This window comes from Aedes albopictus, chromosome 2, assembly GCF_035046485.1.
Source record: "Aedes albopictus strain Foshan chromosome 2, AalbF5, whole genome shotgun sequence".
Lineage (NCBI taxonomy): Eukaryota > Metazoa > Arthropoda > Insecta > Diptera > Culicidae > Aedes > Aedes albopictus.
Genome location: NC_085137.1, coordinates 240795873 through 240819117, shown reverse-complemented (window position 1 = coordinate 240819117; position 23245 = coordinate 240795873). Strand labels below are relative to the sequence as shown.

General features: G+C 38.3%; 1 pseudogene; it reads left to right on the top strand.

Moving 5' to 3' along the window:
* The first annotated feature begins 13109 nt into the window (after positions 1 to 13109).
* LOC134286414 (uncharacterized) lies at positions 13110 to 14564 on the top strand (annotated as a pseudogene).
* Positions 14565 to 23245: the final 8681 nt, after the last annotated feature.

Here is a 23245-nt window from a genome sequence, read left to right as displayed (position 1 = left end):
TTTCTTCACAGAATGTCAGCAATTTGGCTACATTTTATTAATGGAAATCATTAAAATATTCTATCGGGGACTTATATAAAAAAATACAGCTTCATTGATAAATGCAATAACTAAGTAAAACACAAATAAGATGTGACTGCAGAATGAAATGTAGTTCAATGCTGCATATTAATCGCCCAACGAGAGATGTCCAATGTCAAGAGTAGGAAGGTTCGCAACGCGGAATAACGACAGCCCGGTCAGCTACGAACAACAATGCTATCGGAAAATATTATCTGTGACCGGCATGCGCTGCGTTGGCCACCACAGCACAGAGAGTCTATCTATGCCAACTTACTCGCATGCGGTGGCCGTAGAGTGATGCGGCACGCAGAGGTACACCAGCATTGCACACTGCCCGCGCCTCCGCTACCACCACTACTGCATGTAGTCGTGGGTCGTAGCGTGACTCGAAAGCTTGATGAGGGAGTGCACTGGAAAAATGAAATAGCAGCGCGGCCAACAGCAAAAATTCCGATCGACTGCATTTTAGCCGGTCGAATGGCCGTGATCATGAATCTCTGGTCAGCTGATTGTGGAAAATAAGTGGTGGCAAGAGGAACTGAGCGGAACCAGATCGTACGACGGCGAAACACGGATGATAATTTTTATGATTTTGATGCAGCCGGGCATCACACTGTTGGTGTGGCACGGAATGAATCAAGAATCGAAGGAAATACATTCGGTAAACGATATCGATCGATTCAATAATACCCGACTGCGAAGAGATAATACATTTCATAGGATCATCACACGAAACTTTTGATTAAGCAGAGGGGATAGTACAGTGCAGCTAAATGACATCAGAAACATTGTCGAACATTGTTAAAACCTACACTTAATTTTGACCCTCATTAACCGTTTAAAGAGTTTTTTTTAAGAAATAGTACATTACAATTTTTGATTAAAGACAAAATGGTAAACGATACATGAGACCCTATGATTTGATTGTATGTTGAAGCAATGCTACTCGTTTATACACTGACTATGTGTGTTAAAGATTGTCATCATATATATAAAAGCCCAGAGTTGTCTGTCCTTCCGTCACGCTTTGAAATGTTTCATTGAAATGTTTCACCATAGTTGTATCACTTCAGAAATAATAAGAAGAACTTTTTGGAATGATCTGGAACATCAATATTCTGAAAATTCCAAGAACTGGGAGTTACTGAAAGTTTCAGAAGGAAAGAAGAAGAAGGTTCTTGAATTTTCCGGAGTATTTAATTTCTTAAATATTCGAGACCTTCTAGAAGTTTCTGGACGCTCCAGAAAGCAGATGCAATATTATGAAACATATTCTTCTTCTTTTTCGCATAACGTCCCAATTGGAAAAAAGCATGCTTCTCAGCTTTGTGGAAATTACTGAAAGTTTCAGAAAAAAAAGAAGAACGTTCTGGAATGTTCTGAATTATTAAACTACTTTAATTTTCGAGAACTTTCCGGAAGTCTCTGGAAGTTCTCTTACCCTCAGCATAATTTTGCTAAATACCCGCGAGTTTACTGCTCGGCTGTATGCGCTCCGAACATTAATTCACGGTGACTGAAATGAAATGAAATATTCGCAGTTCCTGAGAAGCTTCTAGATGTTTCTTACCATTCCAGGGATTAGAACCCTGTAACAGTTAAAGGTGTGTACTTGGAAGTATACTTTCTGGCGTTTTTCATTTCTGAATACATGATTCTATCGAGTCCATTGCTGAATGAAATGTTTCGCATATAGGGGAAATTTCCTATTCTCGGCCGTTTTGTTCTCTTCGTCTAAGGGGGTTTTTTGAAACCTATTGAACTCAGAATTGGTCTCAAATCCTTCCCAACTAAGCTGAATTATATAGCCAAGTTTCAGGCAATTTGGCTGACAAAAACCCCCCATGACGAAGAGAACAAACCTGCCGATAATACCCATTGTCACCCTATTACAATGGCTTCTGATGAAACTTATGGATTTGTTATTCCAGAATGCTCAGGAGTCTCCTTGAGGGATGAACATTTTCTGAATATAAATTAAGGAGATCAAAAACGGCATATGAATCCAGGTGTTGTCTATCTGTTCTCCCGTCGCGCTTAGCAAAGTTTGACTGAAATATTTCACGTATATTTCGGTGAGGCCAGCATATGATCTGAATTCGAATAAACTCCTTTTATACCAGAACGTCAATGTAATTCGAGAGGTTTCTGTTTCAAATATGAAGACATTTTTCTAACTTTCCTGGGCAAAGAGGAAGAAGCAGAAAAGAAGAACAATAATCTAGAACATTGCGTATGACCCGGAGGGATGAAAATTCTATTTATACAAATGTTCAAGAATTTTCCAAACATAATGAAAATTCTCGGCTTGGATTACAAAAAAAAACTTCACCAAGAAGAAAAATAAGTTTCTGGAGCATCCTAGAATATTCTTTGAAGGAATCAATTTGCTTTTTTCCATTATTGGTAGAAATTTTCCGGATCTAAAACAAGGAAAAAATATATTCTAGGAATCAAACCAATAAAAGACATGTTCGAGTATTTTTCACAAATAATAGCATATTTAAAAACTTTCTGTTTAGAATTCGGAGAAGTTTTTGGAGCCTAAAATTGCAAAGAGATTAAGAAGGAGGAAATTCTAGAACACTTCAGAGGAATAAATATGGTTTCTGAATAAAATTGTAGATAAGCAAAAAATGCATATCAACATTTTTAAGCCATCGTCATAACTCTCGGGATTGTGAAAACGTGGCTAGCCACGTCGGGCCAGCTAGTATTAAAATAGTTCACAACAGCTCGCATCCCATGTAACAATTTCATTGCTGATTGGTTTTCTTTGATTTTTATTAGGGTTTTATTACAGCAATAATTAAAACTCACAGTTTTATGACTGCTTTTATGAAAACCATTGATAAAATGTTTTATAGTACACTTGAAGATATCCATAAAGACAGATTTTAAGAGTAAACAAAACTTTCCGATTTGTAAACCTTCTGGTAATCATTATTACCACAATAAAACTGTTAAAACTCTCAACAGATGGCGATCCGTTCGATTAGTAACGACATCTGTTGGTGGAAAAGCAGAACTACGACAGTAAACTTGCTTTCGTTTTATTTTCGCTGATTATGGTTGTCGCCATATTGAAAAATTAGCTAACGTGAATGGAAAATAGTTCATTTTGCTCAAATTAGCAATGAAATGATAGTTTGCCACCATTTCCATAAAATGCTCACATAAATAAACTTTCTCTGCTGAGTTTTCTTGTGATTCGACATAGTTTTACTAAATTCACAAATTGATTTATTTCATTCCAAGATGAAAATATTCACTATTTTCGAAGCGCATTAATTTTATGATTCTGCAACCCCAATATTCACGGTAAATTCGAATGCGCATCAGTCTACCAGCACAACAACTACTGAAATATTGCTTTGAAATAACCGCTTTCTACTTACGAATGATGTATTCTCCTGAACTTTACGTGCCATCGAAGAAGCTTCTCTTCATCTTGAGCTGTCATAGTTTTTGTTGAAAAAAAAAACAACAACAATCGAGAATTTTTCAACTAGGTTTTAAAATGGGTTTATTGCTACTCTTAATGCGGTTTGTAAAACCTCTCCGAGAGTGGTCCACTTAGCCGGAAGATGCTCTTAAAGAGGTTATCAAGAGGTTTCGATGTATGATTCAGTTTTATTGCAAGTTTTATAAAATTGGTCATGAAGATCTCTTGTAGAGCCGAACAAAACTTAAAATGTTACTTGGGATCATACTCTTGTGCTGTGCGGACGTAAGCTCTCTCTGCTGCAGGAAGTTTTACTACCTAAAGCAAATCAAAAGTACTTATCAGTACTACCTCTAGAGTAATGCGGGGCAAAAGTTCGCACGGGGCAAAAGTTCGCAGTGGGTCTTTTTCTGAGCACAAGTTAAGAACCCAAACAAATCTGTATGGGTTTAACACATAATCAGGTCAGTTACTCGTCAATAAAAATTGGATTGATTTCGTTATGGTTTGGCAGAGTTATGCAAAAAATGTGTTTCGAGGTGTTTTGATAGAATTTTTGGACCTTTTGGAATAAGAATTTGTAGTAACAAGAAGAAGAAAAATCTCATAACCTCTTGACGTCGGAGAATCGTTATTCCATAGTAGTTCGAGAGGTGCACTCGAATAAACAATAAACTACTAGTGCTTCTTACAGAAAGGGACATTGTTAAAACCTCTACAGTGGGGCAAAAGTTCGCAGTAGCTGTGGGGCAAAAGTTCGCACTAGATTTCTGAATCTAGTACATCAATAGATTTACAGAATCTTTGAAGCAATGAAGATTTCGTATAGAAACTACTATATATGTAATATGTGTAGTATGCACCCTGAAATCGTTCCGGCAGAGGGTTTGAACTTAGTTCTGTGAGAAGTTCCATTATAAGACAAACATCATGTTAACCCATTTAAATCAAGAAATAAAAAATGGTCAAAAAACATTTTAAACATTTTCTTCGTCATCCTCGTCGTGTCTTTTCGTATGTTTCTGAAGTTATTATGTTCATCTACTCTACCGGGGTCTTTCATAGCTTAGTTTGTAAATTGACAGCTATAACTCATCACCATACTGACGGGGATAAGATTCGATTACGGTCCTGTTCAACAGTTTTGCTGCATATTTGTTTTTTTTTCATGTATTTTGTGCAACATGTATCTCTATGATTACCCCACAATGTATTTTGGCAACTTTCAGTAACGCTGGAAAGGACAGCTCTTAGTTAATAGTTGTGGAAGTCTTCATAAAACACATTCTATACAAAAGCTGAACACCAGGTCGTATTCCAGTTGGGCCGTAATGCTAAAAACAGAAGGAAACAGATTTCATGGCTGGATTGAAAAGACGAACATGAATTAACATGCAATAAAAGAACATCACACAAATAAACTACCCTGTACAAGGTGCGAACTTTTGCCCCGCATAATGCGAACTTTTGCCCCCACTATGGGGCAAAAGTTCGCATTGGAGTACTTGTATTAAAAATTGTATTACTAAAACTACAAAAGTAATGCGAAAAAATCTAGTACTACATTTTGAAGGCAACATGATAGGGACTCTTTTAACGAAGAAAAATGATATTGTTTTCTTTTCGTTTATTAGTAATTTTGTGAAGTCTGTTAGGTGCGAACTTTTGCCCCGCATTACTCTACAATAGCACTTTTCAGCGCTAAATTTATACCTACTGATTCCTTTTCGATCCTTGCCTGGACACGTGCCTTCGATTATTCGTCGGACCCGTTTACGGAAGTAAAATTCCGTGAAACGGTGGTAATCCTAGTTGGACACCGATTAGGGAAAAAACCTCCTGGAAGGTCGCTTCTAATTAAATCATGGTTGCATCATCGAACAAAAGGAAGGGTGAATCCTTGAATTCACCGCTTCCTTCCAAAAAAATCGGTTTCAAAACTGTCGCTAAACGCGGCAAAGTTAGAAGGAAAGGAGAACTTTAAGCTTCTCCGCTTCCTTCTACTAAAACAATTGTTTCGGATGAAAATTTCGTTGAAATGTGTGATCCCAATGAAACGATGAAAATTTTTTCGGAGCAGCAAATTGAGGATGCCTCTAGCCCAGGTACTTCAATTTCTGCTAAAAAACAACGGGTGCCGCCAATCGTGGTCATCGTCTGTGAATTTGCTGGTTTTAGGCAGGAGATCTTGAACTCCATAAGGGGAATCAAGGTTTCCTTCCAAATTGCCAGGGAAGGAGACTGCCGCGTATTGCCGGAAACCCTGATAGATCGGAATCTTCTTCTCAAGTACCTTACTGAGAAGAAGCATAAATTTTTCACATACGACGACAGGTCTGCACGCTTGTTCAAAAACGTATTAAAGGGTCTCTCAAGTGATGATAAATCGCCTGACGAGATCAAAAATGAACTCAACTTATTATTTGGATTCAATCCAGTCCAAGTAATAAAAAAGAGAACCCACTCTGAGAATTCTCAGCAGGGTATCTCTCAAGAATTTTATTTAGTTCACTTCAACAAAAGTGATCTAAATAACTTGAAATATTTGGAAAAGGCGAAGAAAATGTTTCTTGTCCAAGTGGCATGGGAACATTTTCGTAAGCCTGGGGGAAATTTCCAGAACCCAACTCAGTGTCGTCAGTGCCAAGGTTGGGGTCACGGAACGAAACATTGCCGCCTGTCCGGTAAAGGAAGATACCAGAAAGTTTAAGGTTGAAGGATTCGTCATTGACGTAATCGTCATCGTTGAAAAATACTAAAGCAGTTTTCTCGCTCAAAACATGAATGTTCGAATTGAAAATGTATTCACTGTACTCCATTCTCCACTCGCAATACAGTGAATACATTTTCAGTACCGAAATTTCAGCTTTGAATGAGAAAACTGCTTTTATTTTTTCAATGATGACGATTGTGTCAATAACGAATCCTTCAACCTTAAATGCTCAAATTGCGGTGTCAACCTTAAGTCAAACTTTTGGGATTGCCCTATCCGCAAAAAAGTTGTTGAATCACGTGCCCGGCAGATGAATGCGAACGCTAGTCGTACCCGAAACTCTGCAGGTAGAATTTCTAACAACACAAAATCTTCCATCAACGATCGGTTGAATAATTTTCATACCGCTCGTACCTATTCACCGGAGGTAGTTAACCACCAAACAAACCTTCGGGCGAATAATCTACCCTTCAGCAGTGGAGTGAGTAATATTTCTAGTTTTGTTCAAACGAATCGAGCTACCTATGCCCATGTGGCTGCGGGTAAGCAAAATTCAAATAATTCCTATCACCAAACAACAAATTCGGAAAATGCACGTGATTCAGGCATGTCTGCTTCCGATTTTGACTTAATGAGCATGTTGCAGTTATTACTGAAACTTATTTAAACCTGGATCAAACGAAACCCAAACTATTTTATTTATAGAAATGATCGCCTAGATGGAGTATGTGGTGGAGTTGCTATCATCATTGACAGGCGCATCTTGTTCATCATTTGAAACCAAAGCCTTGGGTGTTTCTGTTGAAACAAACTTTGGTAAACATACTTTCATTGCTGCCTACTTGCCTTTTCAAATCTGATTTGCGAAAATTAACTCGCAACACGACCAAATTTTTCATAATTGGTGATTTTAATGTGAAACACCGTTCGTAGAATAATCTTCAGTCCAATTCAAACGGCAGGATTTTATTTGATGAGTGCTCTTCAGGATATTTTTCTATTCAATGTCCCGATAGCCCCACTTGTTTTTCTTCACCGTTTCACCGAATTGAGAAACAAAAAGTTTCTCAATTGAACCCCGGCTCTAAGCCGTTTTGGAAATTGACAAAAATTGAAAAATGGAAAAATGCCAAAGTTGTTCCAATTTTGAAGCCTGACAAAAATCCTGCCGAAGCTTCTAGTTATCGTCCAAAAAGTTTACTGTCATTTATCAGTAAACTTTTTGAAAAGCTTATTTTAAATAGAATGATGATTCATATTGATGAAAATTCTATTTCTGCCAATGAGCAGTTCGGATTCCGCCATGGACATTCGACTACTCATCAAATTTTACGGGTAACGAATTTCATTCGTTCCAATAAACCTGAAGGTAAATCCACTGGCGTAGCACTTTTCTATGTCAAAGCATTCGATAGTGTTTGGCACAGAGGCTTGATCGTAAAATTGAATAATTTTAATTTTCCACTATATATTATTAAAATTATTCAAAACTATTTATCAGATCGAATACTTCAGGTAAACTATCAAAATTCCAAGTCAGATAGATTACCTGTAAGAGCTGGTGTTCCACAAGGCAGCATACTGCATACAGCATACTCCCATGGGATAAATCTTATTCAATATTTTTACCTCCGACTTACCTGATTTGCCACAGGGATGTCAAAAATCGTTACTTGCAGATGACACAGGTATCTCAGCCAAGGGGCGAAGTTTGCGTGTCATTTGTAGTAGATTGCAAAAAAGTTTAGATATGTTTTCTTTTTATTTGCAAAAATGGAATATGTCTCCAAATGCTTCCAAAATTCAACTTATCATATTCCCACATAAGCCAAGAGCTCTTTATTTGAAACCCTCAAGTAGACATGTTGTCACTATGAGGGGAACTCCATTAAATTGGTCGGACGAAGTTAAGTATCTAGGGCTCTTACTATTTAGAAAAAAACTCAACTTTTGAAAACCACATAGAAAGTATTCAAACTAAGTGCAATAAATACATTAAGTGTTTATATCTTATTATTAGAAAATCAAAACTTAGTAGCAAAAACAAATTTTTGATTTATTAACAAATTTTCAGACCGGCCATGTTGTACGCTGTCCCAATATGGTCAAGCTGTTGCAATACCAGAAAGAAGCAACTTCAGAGTTTTCAAAATATAATTTTAAAAATGATTCTGAAGTTACCTCCCTGGTATAGCACTAATGATCATCAAATGTCTAATATTGAAACATTGGAACAGATGTCAACTAAAATCATTGCAAACTTTCGTCAAAAATCGTTGCAGTCTTCCATTGCTACGATTAGTTCTTTGTATAATTAGTCTAAGTTAGATTAGGGTTGGGATAAGTTAAAAAAAATGTACTTCTGACACGTAGAGAAAAATAAAGCCTGCAAAAAATCTTAACTGCTACAGCAAATGAAATGTAATATGTTATTAATTAGTAGTGTGTTATAATACACAGAATACCCAGATTAAGTTGAAGAATGTAAACTAAAAATAAAATAAAAAAAAGAGAAAAAGTACAACGACTATAAGCAGCGCTTTGTGACCACACCATCGACCATTAGAATCGTGACTTAATGGACATATCCAAGGCAAAAAAGGTCACCATTCAAGAGTAACGATCGAAAAAGCTAAAAAGTCACATTTTTGAGCCATCTGAAGGAACAACAAAACGCAGTCAAAAATTTCGTCTGAAATGCATTAAGAAATCAAATCCGTGAAATTTAATAAGATAATTCTTTAAGGTGAAACATCAAGAAATCCCATTGCAATTTTGCATACAAACTTCAGACGCACAAATCTGACGAACGTCGAACTAAGCCGCACTTGTTTATCCTGACTTTGCTCACTTGTAAAAATATGCAGCTTTTCCAAATCGAGCGCATTTGTTTATGAATTTTCAGGATTGGTGCTCTCGAAAACGTGAGTAGGGGACCAAATCGGCCATTGTGGCAGCCATATTTGTATTCTCTTATGTTTCTCCTTAAGACCAGCCTTAAGCTTCACAGTGCAAAATGCCAAAACCGTTATACAAATTTCGATGAATATTTTTTTTTAAACTGAGATTGAAATGTTTCACAGTGTTATGGTCAATTTTGAAAAGTATTGAAACTTTTGGATTTTCATAGGGTATTAATTCCCTTCTTAAGCATGTGGCTCCCATTTTCATCCTACGAAAAACAAAGGGTTGAAGCGCTGTTTGTTTTGTTTCTTATTTTTTTTGTTAGAAGTGAGCATCCATAGAATCAAAAAGAACGGAATCAAACGGTGCCTTAATCGCTTGTTTTTGAATAGGATGAATAAGGGAGCGTGAGATTAATGATGGCACACATACCCTAGGAACTTTCATTGTTTGATATTTGGTTGCTTATTGTGTTTATTGTTTTACCGGAAATTGTAATTTTCTTATGTGTCGTTAGTTGATCTTTACTCACTGCTTTACGTCATCAGTCAATTGGCTTCTCTGACGATTCTGAGATACAGTCAGGTCTTTTTTTACGCGGTTTTCATTTACGCGGCCGCGTAAATGAAAACTCCATACAAAAAAAATCATCGTCTTATTTTTGCATGATTCGTCGAGAAATGGTGAGACTTTTTTTACGCGGTTTTTTTGAATTTAGAACTGAGTTTTATTTTTACGCGGTACGTATCCCCCGCGTAAAAAAAAACCTGACTATAATTCGATATTCTAAATCTACATGTCAAACTGAGCCGAAATCCAAGCTTTCATGAATTTTGGAGTCCGGGAACCAATTGAAAAATCAATTTGAAGTTTGTATGGGAGCGATTTGTCGAATCACCCCTCGACGCAGTTTGTACTGGGCGGAACTGTCAAACAGTTACCCAGCTATCAAAAGGTGATTTCAAAAAATCTCTTTGAAATTGATTTTAGGTACCAAAACAAAATTCTGAAAATCTGAAAAAAATCATAGTGACTCAGAAAAATGTGCTCTGCCGCATGAAATCAAAAAATTTTACATTTACATTTACATTTTACAAAATTAAAAAAAAAAACAATTACATCGCCATCTATTAGATGAACTTAATAAGTTCATATACTACAATCAAACATCCAAAAATTTCTTTCCTATCGGGGTAACCGATTAATAGCCATGGCGCGATGATTCAAGACAGGAATTGGCAATAAAAAACAAAATAAACAACCTCACACTGACTGAATGCATTGCCATCGAACAGGATTGGCATGCGCGTTGCAAGTTTCTGATGGGCAGGAGCAACTTCTTCTACAGTACAATGCTTTGTACAGCTCGGCAACAACCCTGGCCGCCGCCGGGTAGGAGCTATGTTCGCTTGTCCAATGATGATGATGATGGGGTTGATACTGCATCGATTGAACGATCGATAAATGCAGCTCAATAGAGACCAGTGCCTACACGAGTGAGTGGTGGATATCCCGGTTGTGTCTGTCCAGCTAGCTCTTCAACAAAAACATCACTCGTTTACACATGCGTTTATGCAAAATATCTATCAGATCAATGCTAGGCAGGCAGCGTACCTCTACCCTCCCCGATGGCAATGTTCGACAACCGATACAACAACTGGATTCACCACCATGGACTGATCGAAACTAGTTCTTCTGGTCCATCCTCATGCGCAGTGAGTCCACATGGGCCCATCATCGTGGTTGTTTTTGGTCCTGTCCTGGAAAAGCCACTGGGCAATCAGATGCAGAATCTCTTAATCGTCAATAAATTAGCGTAGGAATGGTGATTATCGCCGTTTTCTAGTGCAATCCAATGAGCGGACGTCCCACCATGAACTCCTCCGGGGTGGTTTGGGGATCACTTTGTTCGGACGTGTTTAGAGCTCGCGATGCATCTTTTTTTTTTGAAAAATTGGAATCTAAGTGACTTGCCGAGATTGATGATATTGCGATGGATTGATTTTGGATACTGTATTTTAAAAAATTAAAGAGTTGTTGGGACTAGCATTAAATCGATCGTTGATCATGGATGAGAACGGTTTCTCCGGGAAGCCCACTAGACTGATAAAAGTGACGGGGACTGCGACAAGGTGATGGATTCTCATGCATACTGTTCTATAGCGTTTTCTTCTTTTTCTTCTTGGCGTAACGTCCTCACTGGGACAAAGCCTGCTTCTCAGCTCGTTCTATGAGCACTTCCACAGTTATTAACTGAGAGCTTCCTCTGCCAATGACCATTTTGCATGTGTATATCGTGTGGCAGGCACGAAGATACTCTATGCCCAAGGAAGTCAAGGAAATTTCCTTTACGAAAAGATCCTGGACCGACCGGGAATCAAACCCGTCACCCTCAGCATGGTCTTGCTGAATACCCGTGCGTTTACCGCCTTGGCTATACGAGCCCTTATCGTTCTTAAGGGTGTTATGCGGCAAGCCAGGCTCAACATCTAGGGCACGATTTTCACGAAATCCGTCCAATTTGTTTGTTAAGCGGATAACATGAACATTATTGCAAGAACTTTTGGAATGGTAGCAGAACTGCACACCCACGTGAAACGCGGAGCAACATAGGTCGGACTGATGGTGAGCGTGTCAAATACAAAGAACTTGCTGTGATAGACGGGGACAAGTTCGAGTCGGCGGAATGCTTCGTCTATCTCGAATCGTTATTAACGGCAGATAAGAACGATGGCCGTGAAATATGGAGGTGCATCATCAGTGGAAGTTGGGCCTACTATGGGCTCCACAAGAACTTGCGATTGAATAAGTTTTACCCTCGCATCTAATGTACCATGACAAAACGCTGATAAAACCGGTGATTTTTTCTGGCACGTGACCTGAGCTATGCTCGAGGAAGACATGCAAGCACTCAAAGCTTACAAACGTCGGATGCTTAGGACCATCTTTGGTGGTGTGCAGGAAAACGGTATGTGGTGGCGAAGGTTTAGGGACAAAACGTCGAAAGACAAAACGTCAAATGCCAAAACGTCGAAAGGACAAAACGTCGAAAGGACAAAACGTCGAAAACGTCGGCAGTGACCCGAGATAATGAGACATAAATGAGTGTGGCCCCGTTAATAAGTTCGTCATCCTGCCATCTTGGTGGATCTACCGTATCGCCACCCCTCTCAGGCTATCAACAGGATTGAATTGATTCACATAAAATCTAAAAAAATCCACACTGAACTGCGAACAGTTACACACTTTTCGACGTTTTGTCCTTTCGACATTTTGTCCCTTCGACGTTTTGTCCTTTCGACGTTTTGGCATTCGACGTTTTGGCATTCGACGTTATTTCACCCATTCGGTGGCGAAGGATGAACCATGAGCTTGCTGCACTCTGCGGCGAACCTAGTATGCGGAAAGTCGCAAAAGCTGGACGGTTACGATGGGCAGGGCATGTTGTGAGAATGCAGGACAACAACCCTGCAACCCTGAAGAGTAGAGTGCAAGATGTGTGACCAGGTGTGGCAAATGCGGCTGAAGATAGAGGACTGCAGCCACAAACCGAGTTTTGTGGCGAGAAATTGTTAATTCAGTTTTATTGTAAGGGGCTGTCCATAAACCACGTGGTCATGAGGGGGGGGGGGGGGACGGCCAATGACCATTTTGTATGGACAATTAAAAATTTTTGTATGGTCTAATGACCACGCGGGGGGGGGGGGTTGAAAAGTTCCAAAAAAATGACCACGTGGTTTATGGACAGCCCCTAATAACGATGTATTGTCGCGCGCCCACCAAATCGAAAGGTGCGTGTGGGGCACGCGACGTGAGTCTCGTTCTCGACACAACTGTCAATTTGACTTTTGTCACACATTTCATCATCTTTTTTTTTTACGGTTCATTTTTTTATTTATTTACTGTAAGATTTTCAATCTGAAGTCTAAGACTTTTCGAAGTTGGTTCTAGATTTGTGGATTTTAAGTTGAAATTCTGTTTAAAATGTATAATCCCATCATACATAACGTCCGGCACCAACACGGTGTATCATGCCCTTTATGGCTACTACTTTCTTGGGATTTCGAAGCCAAATCTGGCTAAAATTTACGGTAAGGCTGTTTCTACGATCTACGAGTGGATTGGACGATACGAACGTGATGGTTTGTTCCGAAGGAAGCAACGAGAGCGGATTTACAAGAAGTTCTGCGTCAAGAAAAGAGAATGGCTGGTGAATCTTTACCGGAACGAACCGATCCTGTTCCTCGATGAGGCGAAACAAAAATTCCAAAGTTATTTTCAACTCTCAATAAGCGTTTCGTCAATTTGTATCATCTTGCATGAATCTGGGCTTAGCTGGAAAACTATCGAACGTCGGGCTATACAGATACGAGATTCTGAGATAACAATATTTGTCCAGGAAATGCTTGCGATTCGATGCGATTTGTATAACTTAGTCTTTCTGGATGAAGTTTCCTTCGATAACAAGGATATGTTACGCAGGAAGGGGTATGGGGTGGTTGGACAGAAACTTATCTATCGTGGAGAGTTCTCTAGAAAACCTCGAGTCTCACTTTTGTGTTTCCTTGGAATGGATGGAATCTTAAATAGCTTTTGGACGGAAGGAACATTCAACAGGCTGAAATTTTTCAATTGCTGCCGTAAATTTGCTATGAACAATAATCTCGTTCAAACATATCCAAGATTTCATTCAGTCTGGATCCTAGATGGAGCACGCATCCATTGCGATCCACATATTATTCGATACCTGAGGTCCGTTGGTATTATCCCCATATTCCGTCCTGCCTACTGTCCTTTCTTCAACCCGATTCAGATTGTATTCGGTTTAATTAAAAAGCATCTTCGGCGACATCACCAAGAAAATTCATTGATTCTGGAAGAGATCTGTGATGATCTGAACTACTTTTAAGTATATTCATGTCACAAGCTTTTTAAAAACTGTGGCTACATGTCCGGCGGCACATTTCTTCCAGAAAAGGGCTTGAGTCAGGATCCAAAATATATGGATTTCAATGTTTATCCCAGATATTTTTTTTTTATTGAAACGAAAGCGAAAATTGGCATTGATAAAAGCGTGTTTGTATATTTAAAAATATTGAATGATTGAATCACAAATAAAAAAAACAATCGGATCTAAAAAACAAAACAAGATCCTTATTTCTCTACATATCACTGCTGCACATGATCATCGTCACTGCAATCCATTACTTTTTCAGCCAAAGAGTGGCTCAAGCTTTATTCTGAACGAGTAGCAAATTCCATCGCACTGAACAGCTCTGATTCCGTACTTCCTCGAATAGTCATGGCTTCCAGTTTCTGATGAACGTCTTGAAAAATTGAAATCCCGAGAGACACTTTTCTTTTCAAATCATCCAGTTCGCGGCACCAGGCAGTATTGGAAGTCTTAGCTACAACCATACCCCGATGAATCGATTGTAAACGAGCTGCTTCCGACACCGCTGTCCATCGGAAGTATTTCGACAGCTCTATCGGAGGAGATTCTGCATGTTTCAAAGCCTGTTGCTTATGAGGAACGTCGTTTTCAAAAATAACTTGCCGATCCATCAAATGTTTGGCGTGAATCCAGAGTGATTCAAGTATTTCTTCCACTGAATTACCATTCACCAAAGCCCTACCTGTTTCTTTCGGGCGCAGCTGACTGCGATACAGCTGACGACAAAGTATTCCGTTGAACGAAAACACGAACTCTTCTCCTCCAGATTTGTCCGCGGCATCTTCTGTGGAATCTTCCGAAAATCCGTCCTCTCTGGCATCCCCATCGGCTGCAGCTGGTCAGAGATTCCGGTGTCAGTCTCCAAATTATCTCCGATCAACGATCACCATCAATGGATCTGTGCCATTTCCTTCCTCCTCATCTAAATATTCCTCCCTTTCGTATTCCCTGCAACATAGATAATATCACATATTAATGAAGTCATCTTAACTTAATATGAGTAAATACACTTAATTCTCTGTTTCCTGGTCCATAATTAAGTTTTCCCAGTTAAATTGTAGATGTTATTAACTGCTTTTTGGAACGAATTTTATTCAGCAATCGAGAAGTTGTGGTGAGCAACAAAAATAAACCCATATGCACGCATAACTTATTTTACTCATTTACGGTTCAAGTTAACGTTATCCAGAAGTTTAATTGTGAAATTTATTTTTTGAAAGAGGATACATCAAAGCAAAAAATTACTCTTAATGATGAAGGCTTAATATAATAGCACTGCTTTACGACGCTTAGAAACAATGATCAGAATTGTTTGAAGTAATTGGAAGTGTTTTTCTTTTTTTTTTCATACACATTGAGGTAATTTTTTTAACGTGTTAGTTGCGTGTGAGAAGATTGCTTCCCGACACGCGCCCTGTTTTTGATTTTCTGTCAGACATACAATAATACCAAATAAATGAATGAATTATCGCTGATGTTGTTTGCGAATAAATAGTAAGGGAGACTGGGAAGACTTGATCCCTTTTTCTTAATTTGCCTGTAACTTTAAGAAAAAACCCAAATTAATCCACCTAGAGGTGATAATGCCTTTCTCGTCGTATATGTTCTCACGATCTTTCCGTCGACGTAAGTCAAAGTGTTCCTGAATCCTGATATTTTTTAAGAAAAGCAAGCATTTTGTCAAAGCCATCATTGAATTGACTTAAAATTTATTGATGGCACATACTCCGACGTTGTGTTCAGCGTAAAAGCAGAGCTGAATAATATCAGATTTCTCAGTTGACTGCTTGAGTACCTTCACTAACATTGGGAGCTGATCAATATCAAGACGATACTAACAAGCTAAGATATAACTTTTTACACATTCACAGATAACTTTGCGGTCTTCGATAAAGTTTTTTCTGCACATTCTAGGTTATATTTTATTGACCGTTAAAAACAAGAACGTAGTGAGTATAGTGAGACGTCTGTTTGTATGTGGGTTAAATATGTCAAGATTTTGTTCTCTTACACATATTTATCGCTTGCATTGATTTTATTTACTTTCGTAGTTCCGGCGAAGCATCAAACGCTGGTTGTGCAACCCTACCAGTAGTCTCTAATGTGGTATGAGCCTATTTTCTAGTTAACCGTTCCTCAGGTTATAAAAAAAGCCGTGATGTGATGTGTCGCATGGTACATTTGGATACATTCCGGAACAGGTTCCGGAGCACCACCGGGTCTCCCAAATATAGTCTGAGGCAATATCATTGCTAACGTACATCAGTTTACCTAAAAAAACACGATTTGATTTATCTTATGCATGGGTACAAATCACTTTTACATTTGACCACTTCCAGTGGGACACCCAGAACTAGTTTCGGCACACTACCGGTTGTCTAAAATATGGTCTGAGGCTATGTTCTTACGAATCGATCATCGTGCTATCAAAAAAGGGTCTCCAGTTGGTCTAGGAAACGGCGGGTTTGATTCCCGTTCCGGTCGGGAACATTTTCTCGACTTCCTGAGCATAGTGTATCATTGAACTTCCCTCACAATATACAAATTCATGCAATGGCGGGCAAAGAAAACTATTCAATTACTAACTGTGGAAGTGCTCTAAAGAACACTAAGTAAAAGAGAGGCAGACCAAGTTTCAATGTGAACGTCGAGCTATAAAGAAGAAGAAGAAGAAGAAGAAGAAGAAGAAGAAGTCAAAAAAGCTGCTATTTGATGTACTGTCAAACCCCGCGTATTCATCACTCCTTAATAAGACACTTTTTAACTTGTACCCCGCTCATTCGAAATTTGTTGAATTAAAAAAAGTGATCAAATGTCACAGTGTAATACCGTCAAACGGGGTTAGGGAACGTTCATAAATTACGTCACGCTTTTAGGGGGGAGGGGGGGTTTAGTAAAGTGTGACAACCCATACAAAAATTTCAGAGGTCTCATACAAAAAGTGTGACATAGGGGGGAGGGGGGGTTGAAAATGAGCAATTTTTGCGTGACGTAATTTATGGACGCTCCCTTACTTGCAACAGCGATGTAACTTGCAACACGATGGCATACAATAATTGTAAACTTTTTTCACATTATAATGAAAGCTAGTATGCTCCACCATTTCGGTTATCAATATTATTTGTACCAAAGATCGTTTTAGTGAAAAAATCAGTTTTGTTTCTTTGCTAATTGTTTAGCTACACTGTTAAAACGGTTTGCTCATTTTATGCCATAAAAACAAGTATGAAAATTGTGCTTTACCTCTCTCCTATGATAAGTGCGATCAGTCTGATGACTTTCCTTGTAGTTAGGGTATCTAATAGTAAGCTCAACTGAACGATAAAAGTTTGATAAACTTATCGTCTAAGTAATGTAAACAATCATTATCATATTCGACAACCACTATGGGGTAACTTGCAACAGTTGAAATTTACAAAACTTTCTAAAATTTATTTTCATTTCACAATATTTCGGACAAAAATAATCGAAATGGATCATTGATTTATTGCGTAACGTGCTAATTTTCAAATGTCTTCTTCTTCTTCTGCTTGGCGTAACGTCCTCACTGGGACAAAGCCTGCTTCTCAGCTTAGTGTTCTATGAGCACTTCCACAGTTATTAACTGAGAGCTTCCTCTGCCAATGACCATTTTGCATGTGTATATCGTGTGGCGGGCACGAAGATACTCTATGCCCAAGGAAGTCAAGGAAATTTCCTTTACGAAAAGATCCTGGACCGACCGGGAATCGAACCCGTCACCCTCAGTATGGTCATGCTGAATACCCGCGCGTTTACCGCCTCGGCTATATGGGCCCCGTCGACTTAGTTTTATCATTTTTTTTGCACAAGACTTTCAAACATTGTTAAGGACTCCCACATTTTAAAATTTTATTCATGTTTCACCTTGATGAAAGTTTAATTCAGTTCTGTCGCTGCTGTCGTTCGACGCGGACGCATGCAAAATCTATCCCCGGATAATCGATCGCCTTCTGACCCTGCGGTTAGGTAGTGATAACACACGCACGCTTTGCTTTGTTCGTCGGTCGTTCACTTTCATTGCTGGTCGGCGGTGATATTGTATCCCATCAAAATCGGCAAAAAATGATTGAAATGAGCGAGGTGATGAATACCGTGCAGTTTCGGTTCCCGCCAGGTAGCCCAAGACCCTCTTGGGAGGAAATCACCAAGTTTCTGAAGGAGCTAGACACGGATACAATGCAAATGGAAGCTGCTTATAAGACGGCACATAATCGGTCGCTCTTTATTAAGTTTGTCTCCTTGGACGCTATGAAAGAGGCGCTAGCAAAGAATGTGGAACCAAGAGCATTTGTGTATTCCAGCGGAAAAACGGTTGAAGTGCGGATGTTACCCGCGGGCACCGATATACGGTACGTCCGCGTGTTTGATCTGCCACCTGAAATAGATGATGGAAACTTGTCGGCGGCGCTGCATGATTTCGGTAAAGTTGAACGCGTAGTCAGAGAGAAGTTTCCAGCGGAATCTGGTCTTGGACATTTACTCACGGGCGTGCGTGGTGTCTATATGGAAGTAAAGCAAAATATCCCCCCATCAGTTCATGTTTCTGGATGGAGAGGAAATGTATTCTATGACGGTCTTAAGGATACTTGCTTCTTATGTCAAGCCATAGGACACCGGAAAGACGTGTGTCCCCAAAGGAAAGATCGGAATAAGGCAGGAAAGAAACAGGAGAAGACACTTTCGTATGCTGGAGTGGTGGCTGGTGCAGTAGAGCCACTAGAAGAGGAATCGCTGGAAGTTTTCGAGGACGACATCATCGAAGTCCTGGAGGAAAGTTTTGACAAACCGACGGATACCACGGATCTGGCCCAGGCTCCGGCTGCAGCTGGTGAAGAAACGGACAAAGCGGAAAAGAAGAAGCGTAGAGAGCAAGGTATAGCAGCATTGGAGGAAGTTGGTCAGGCAATTCTGGAGGCAATGACTAATCCAGTGGCGAAGCAGCGACGGGCTCAATTTGCTGCCTCAGGATCCGGATCCAGCTCTGGTTCGGGCACGGTCCCGAGGAAAAAATGTGCGCGAAAAATGTATTATTGACATTGTACTGTTTCTCTTATAACAAATTTTGTTAAGTTCCTCGGCTCTGTAGAGTTTTTGAATAAACATCGAGCCTAATAAATAAATATTCTGGAAAGTTTAATTCAGTTTATGAACATTCTAAAACAACCACCAACATCTATTCTGAACCTAGATGATCATGATGAAATGATCTGAATCATTTCAATAGAATGCCCAAATTGACGGATTTGATGTTTACAAAGTTGAATTTAAACACCCATTCATATTATTTTAGCTGAAGTAGCCAAACACCACTTCAAACTAAAAATTACCTAAAGATTACTCACTTTACCTTTTCAACAAATTACATTAAGCATTGTTGACATTTTGTAACTACTACTGAGTCATGAGAACCATGTATATTTTATAGTTGACAGACGTAAGACCTACTGTGAAAAGATATACTCTCGCTTATAATAACTACCAACCCAAGTACCAACCCTTTACGAAAAAATCGTATTTCCGTTGGTTAGTGTACATCTTTTCAAAGCATTTTTCATGCATTACAACCAAAAACTTACAATATGACCAATAATATGAATATTAATGACACATTCTACGGGCCCCGTATCATCAATACCAATTTTTCGAAGTTGAGTTAAGGCATATTTGACATTTTTATCACATTCTACAATACTTTTGTCATCCAAAAATGTATTCGACATGATATTAGGGTGACAATAAATATAAATTGAACGACGATCAAGATTAACATTAAAATCATGATTTTAAGTCTTTTAGGCACACTTTTCATCCAAACTGTCGTATTTTGAACACCAATACACTGATTTTTCAAAAGTCTTCCATCATTTGTACATAAATGTATGAAGATTTTTTAGCATAAAAAGATTTTTAATCGGAAGACTTTACAACTCTGAAATATAGCTGATCATAGCATGGGTTTTATTGCGTTGTAACGTCACGAAAAATCAACATTTTCAAATTTTATTCAAATACGGAAAACATTACAAATATGAAATTTTGTATGCTCTTTGTACTCGAAAAGATCTTTCAAATGAGACTAAAAAAAAGTAAATCGGTTCACGGAAGCCTGAGTTTCACCTGGTTGAAGTTTGCGTTGTAACGTCACGAAAAAAGTTCTGTAGAAAAAACCAAATCTTTCTGGTTTGGACGGCTTCTGAATTTGACAAACGAAGTTCTATATTCAAAACAGTTTCGTTCTCGTTGTGTAAGAGCTCTTTTTCAAGATATCGTTTATGAATTACGTACCATTGCCCGTTCATAAACTACGTAGACTTTTGAAGGACGGGGGAGATGGTGTTTGGCCAAAATCTACGATGTAATTGTACTACGATCGATATTGTAAAATTTTTCAATCGTAATCAAATACCACTCAAACCGAAAATTTCTGTGATATCAGTGGTCAACAGACGAAAAACTGACGAAATTACAAAGTTATTAAGTTGGTCAAAGACTTACAGTTGATGGATAGTTTGAGTTCCACCAACAGGCGGCGCTGAAGAACTTACCAATTTTAAATTTCATTCATCTCAGGACCCCTATTACATAGAAATACGATTTCTTCGGCAAAGTTGTTTGGTAAGTAAAGGACTTGCAGTTGATTCACCAATAGATGCGAGTTTTTGCCACTAGAAGTCCATTTTGCAAAAGCAGGCAAGGTATTAGAATTTCTTTAAAAGTATTCTACAAGCTGGAACTTTTTTCACTTTGGACATCTTGTATTCAAATCAAATTGTAATCGAAGATCAATATATAATTCAATATATAACTTTCAAAATTCAATTTGATTTGATTCACTTATTCCTTAGATTTAAGAGTTAATAGAACAACAGTCAAGAATATGATTCTGCTTAAAGCACTCCATCTTTGTGTAGAGCTAACCAATCAAGTCCAATATGGTAGAAATTACAGATAACAAGATCAGGAACTATCAGTCAAAATTCGAGAATTTTTGATATATTTTACAAAAAGTTACGGCTTGTTGAATGTGTTTTGGGTAATTAATAAAATTGCCATGCTTTTGAAAATTTGCAACTACCACCACTGTGTGGCAGAAATTAATACCATACGGTAATTAAACTGAAAGTCCTTGATGTACCAAACAACTTTAATGAAACAACCATCTTTCCAATTAATCACGATCCTGAGATAAGTTAAACTAAAAACGTGTATGCCCGCTAACGCCTCCTAGTGGAACGATTTGAAATCATACGGCCCATCAATTGAAAGTTCTTGACCAGCCAAACAATTTTGTCGAGGACACCAACTGTCTAAATAGTTAGGATCTTAAAATATATGGGATGGATATTACGTCAGTGTTACATCTATTTTTGATATAACAAGAATCGCCGACAAACAGACGTAACACCTACGAAATTGAAATTCATATATCTCAGGACTCTAATTACTTAGATTTTAGACTTTTAGAATGTTGATGTCTTTGGAAAAGTTGTTTATATTGTCAAGAATTTTCAGTTTAAAAGCCGTTTGGATCAAGTTTCGAACTGACTAGTGGTAGTCGAAATTTTGAAAAATTATGCACTTTATATTTATTCAAAAAATATTCAACATGTTGTAACTTCTTATAAAGTACCCAAAGATTTTCCCAACTAGTAAAAATTTGTTGAAAACTTTTTGAGAAATTCTAAACTATTGTAAACTTTTAATTAGCGTCGCCCAGTGTGTCTGAATCTCACATCCAATAGTAAATCAGCTGTAAGTTTTTGACTTATCAAAGAGCTTTGCCAAAGACACTAACTCTCTAAGTAATTATGACTCTGACATATATAGGATGGATTTTTTTTTTGTCAGAATTAGATCTATTTGTCTCTGGAATCACAGAAATTGATGCCCCTAAGTGGTATGCAGATCCTCAGGTATGTCTTTGTTTTAATAATTGCTCGCACATCTTAAAGCGTTTTTAATTGAATCAATGACATTGCATAAATTATTGAAAAAATGTTTAATTCGACGGCGTGATGAGTTATATGCTGGAAAATGTTAATATCTGGCGGTGCAAAATAATGGATCTCAGCGCGCTAGTCTTTAGAACAAAACTAGAAGAATATGGGTGATACTGAACCGAAGATGGGTGCCGGTGTCATTAACCTTCATGAAGGAGTATTCATACTATTGATAGCAATAACTTGGCACCCCGAGCCATTTATTACAAAACGGATTTTCAATAGAATAAAGTCCCCCTTGAAGCAGTAAAGATAATGCAATGATATATTCACAAATTCGGGAAAATTTGGCTGATTATTCTGTTTCTAACATGATGTGCATTTTCGTGACGTTACAACGCGAGCAGAACCCTGTTTGAAACTGAACGGGCATTGTAACGTCACGAAATGTAAAAGTCGATTATCCAAAAACAAATCCGAAATTTAAATGTTTTATTCCATTGAGTTGAAGAACAAACCAATAAATTTCAATGGTGGAAAAAAAATCAGAATATCATAAAAATCCGAGCAGATATTTGAAGATGTTGGTAGCGCGTTAGAGAGGGTCGGATTCTAGCGCGTTGTAACGTCACGCTACAAATACGCATTTTGAACACGTTTTTCTAATGAAAACTAAATGTTAAATAGGTCAAATATATCAGAAATTTTACAAGGAATCCGAATATGAAAAAATATTTTGAGGTTTACGCTCGTTTTCATGAGTTATAGTGGAAAATCTGACTACGAATGCGTCAAAACGTTGTAACGTCACGGTAGAATGTGTCTAATACAGTTTAATGGTAGCTTACCTAGTTTCACACCATGTGTTGCAAGTTACCCCACAGATGGGCTAACTTGCAACAAGCATGTATTTCGCTCTTCCTGATAAGGTGGCAACGTTTTTTAGTAAATGAAGTCCTGCATAGTATTCTACTCGTGGTAATTAGTGTACACGATGCTTCACAGTGTGTTTCAAATGCTTAGAATTTCAATGATATTGCTTCAAAGTCGAAAAGTGTTGCAAGTTACCCCATTTGACGGTACACTGTAAATACAAATGATACGATATTGTGATGTTACTTACACCCGCAGCGGCTCCTCGTGCAGCTGCTACTTCCTAAAGTTCTAATTTGGTGCATTCCGACACCTGATCCGTTTGGTGATCA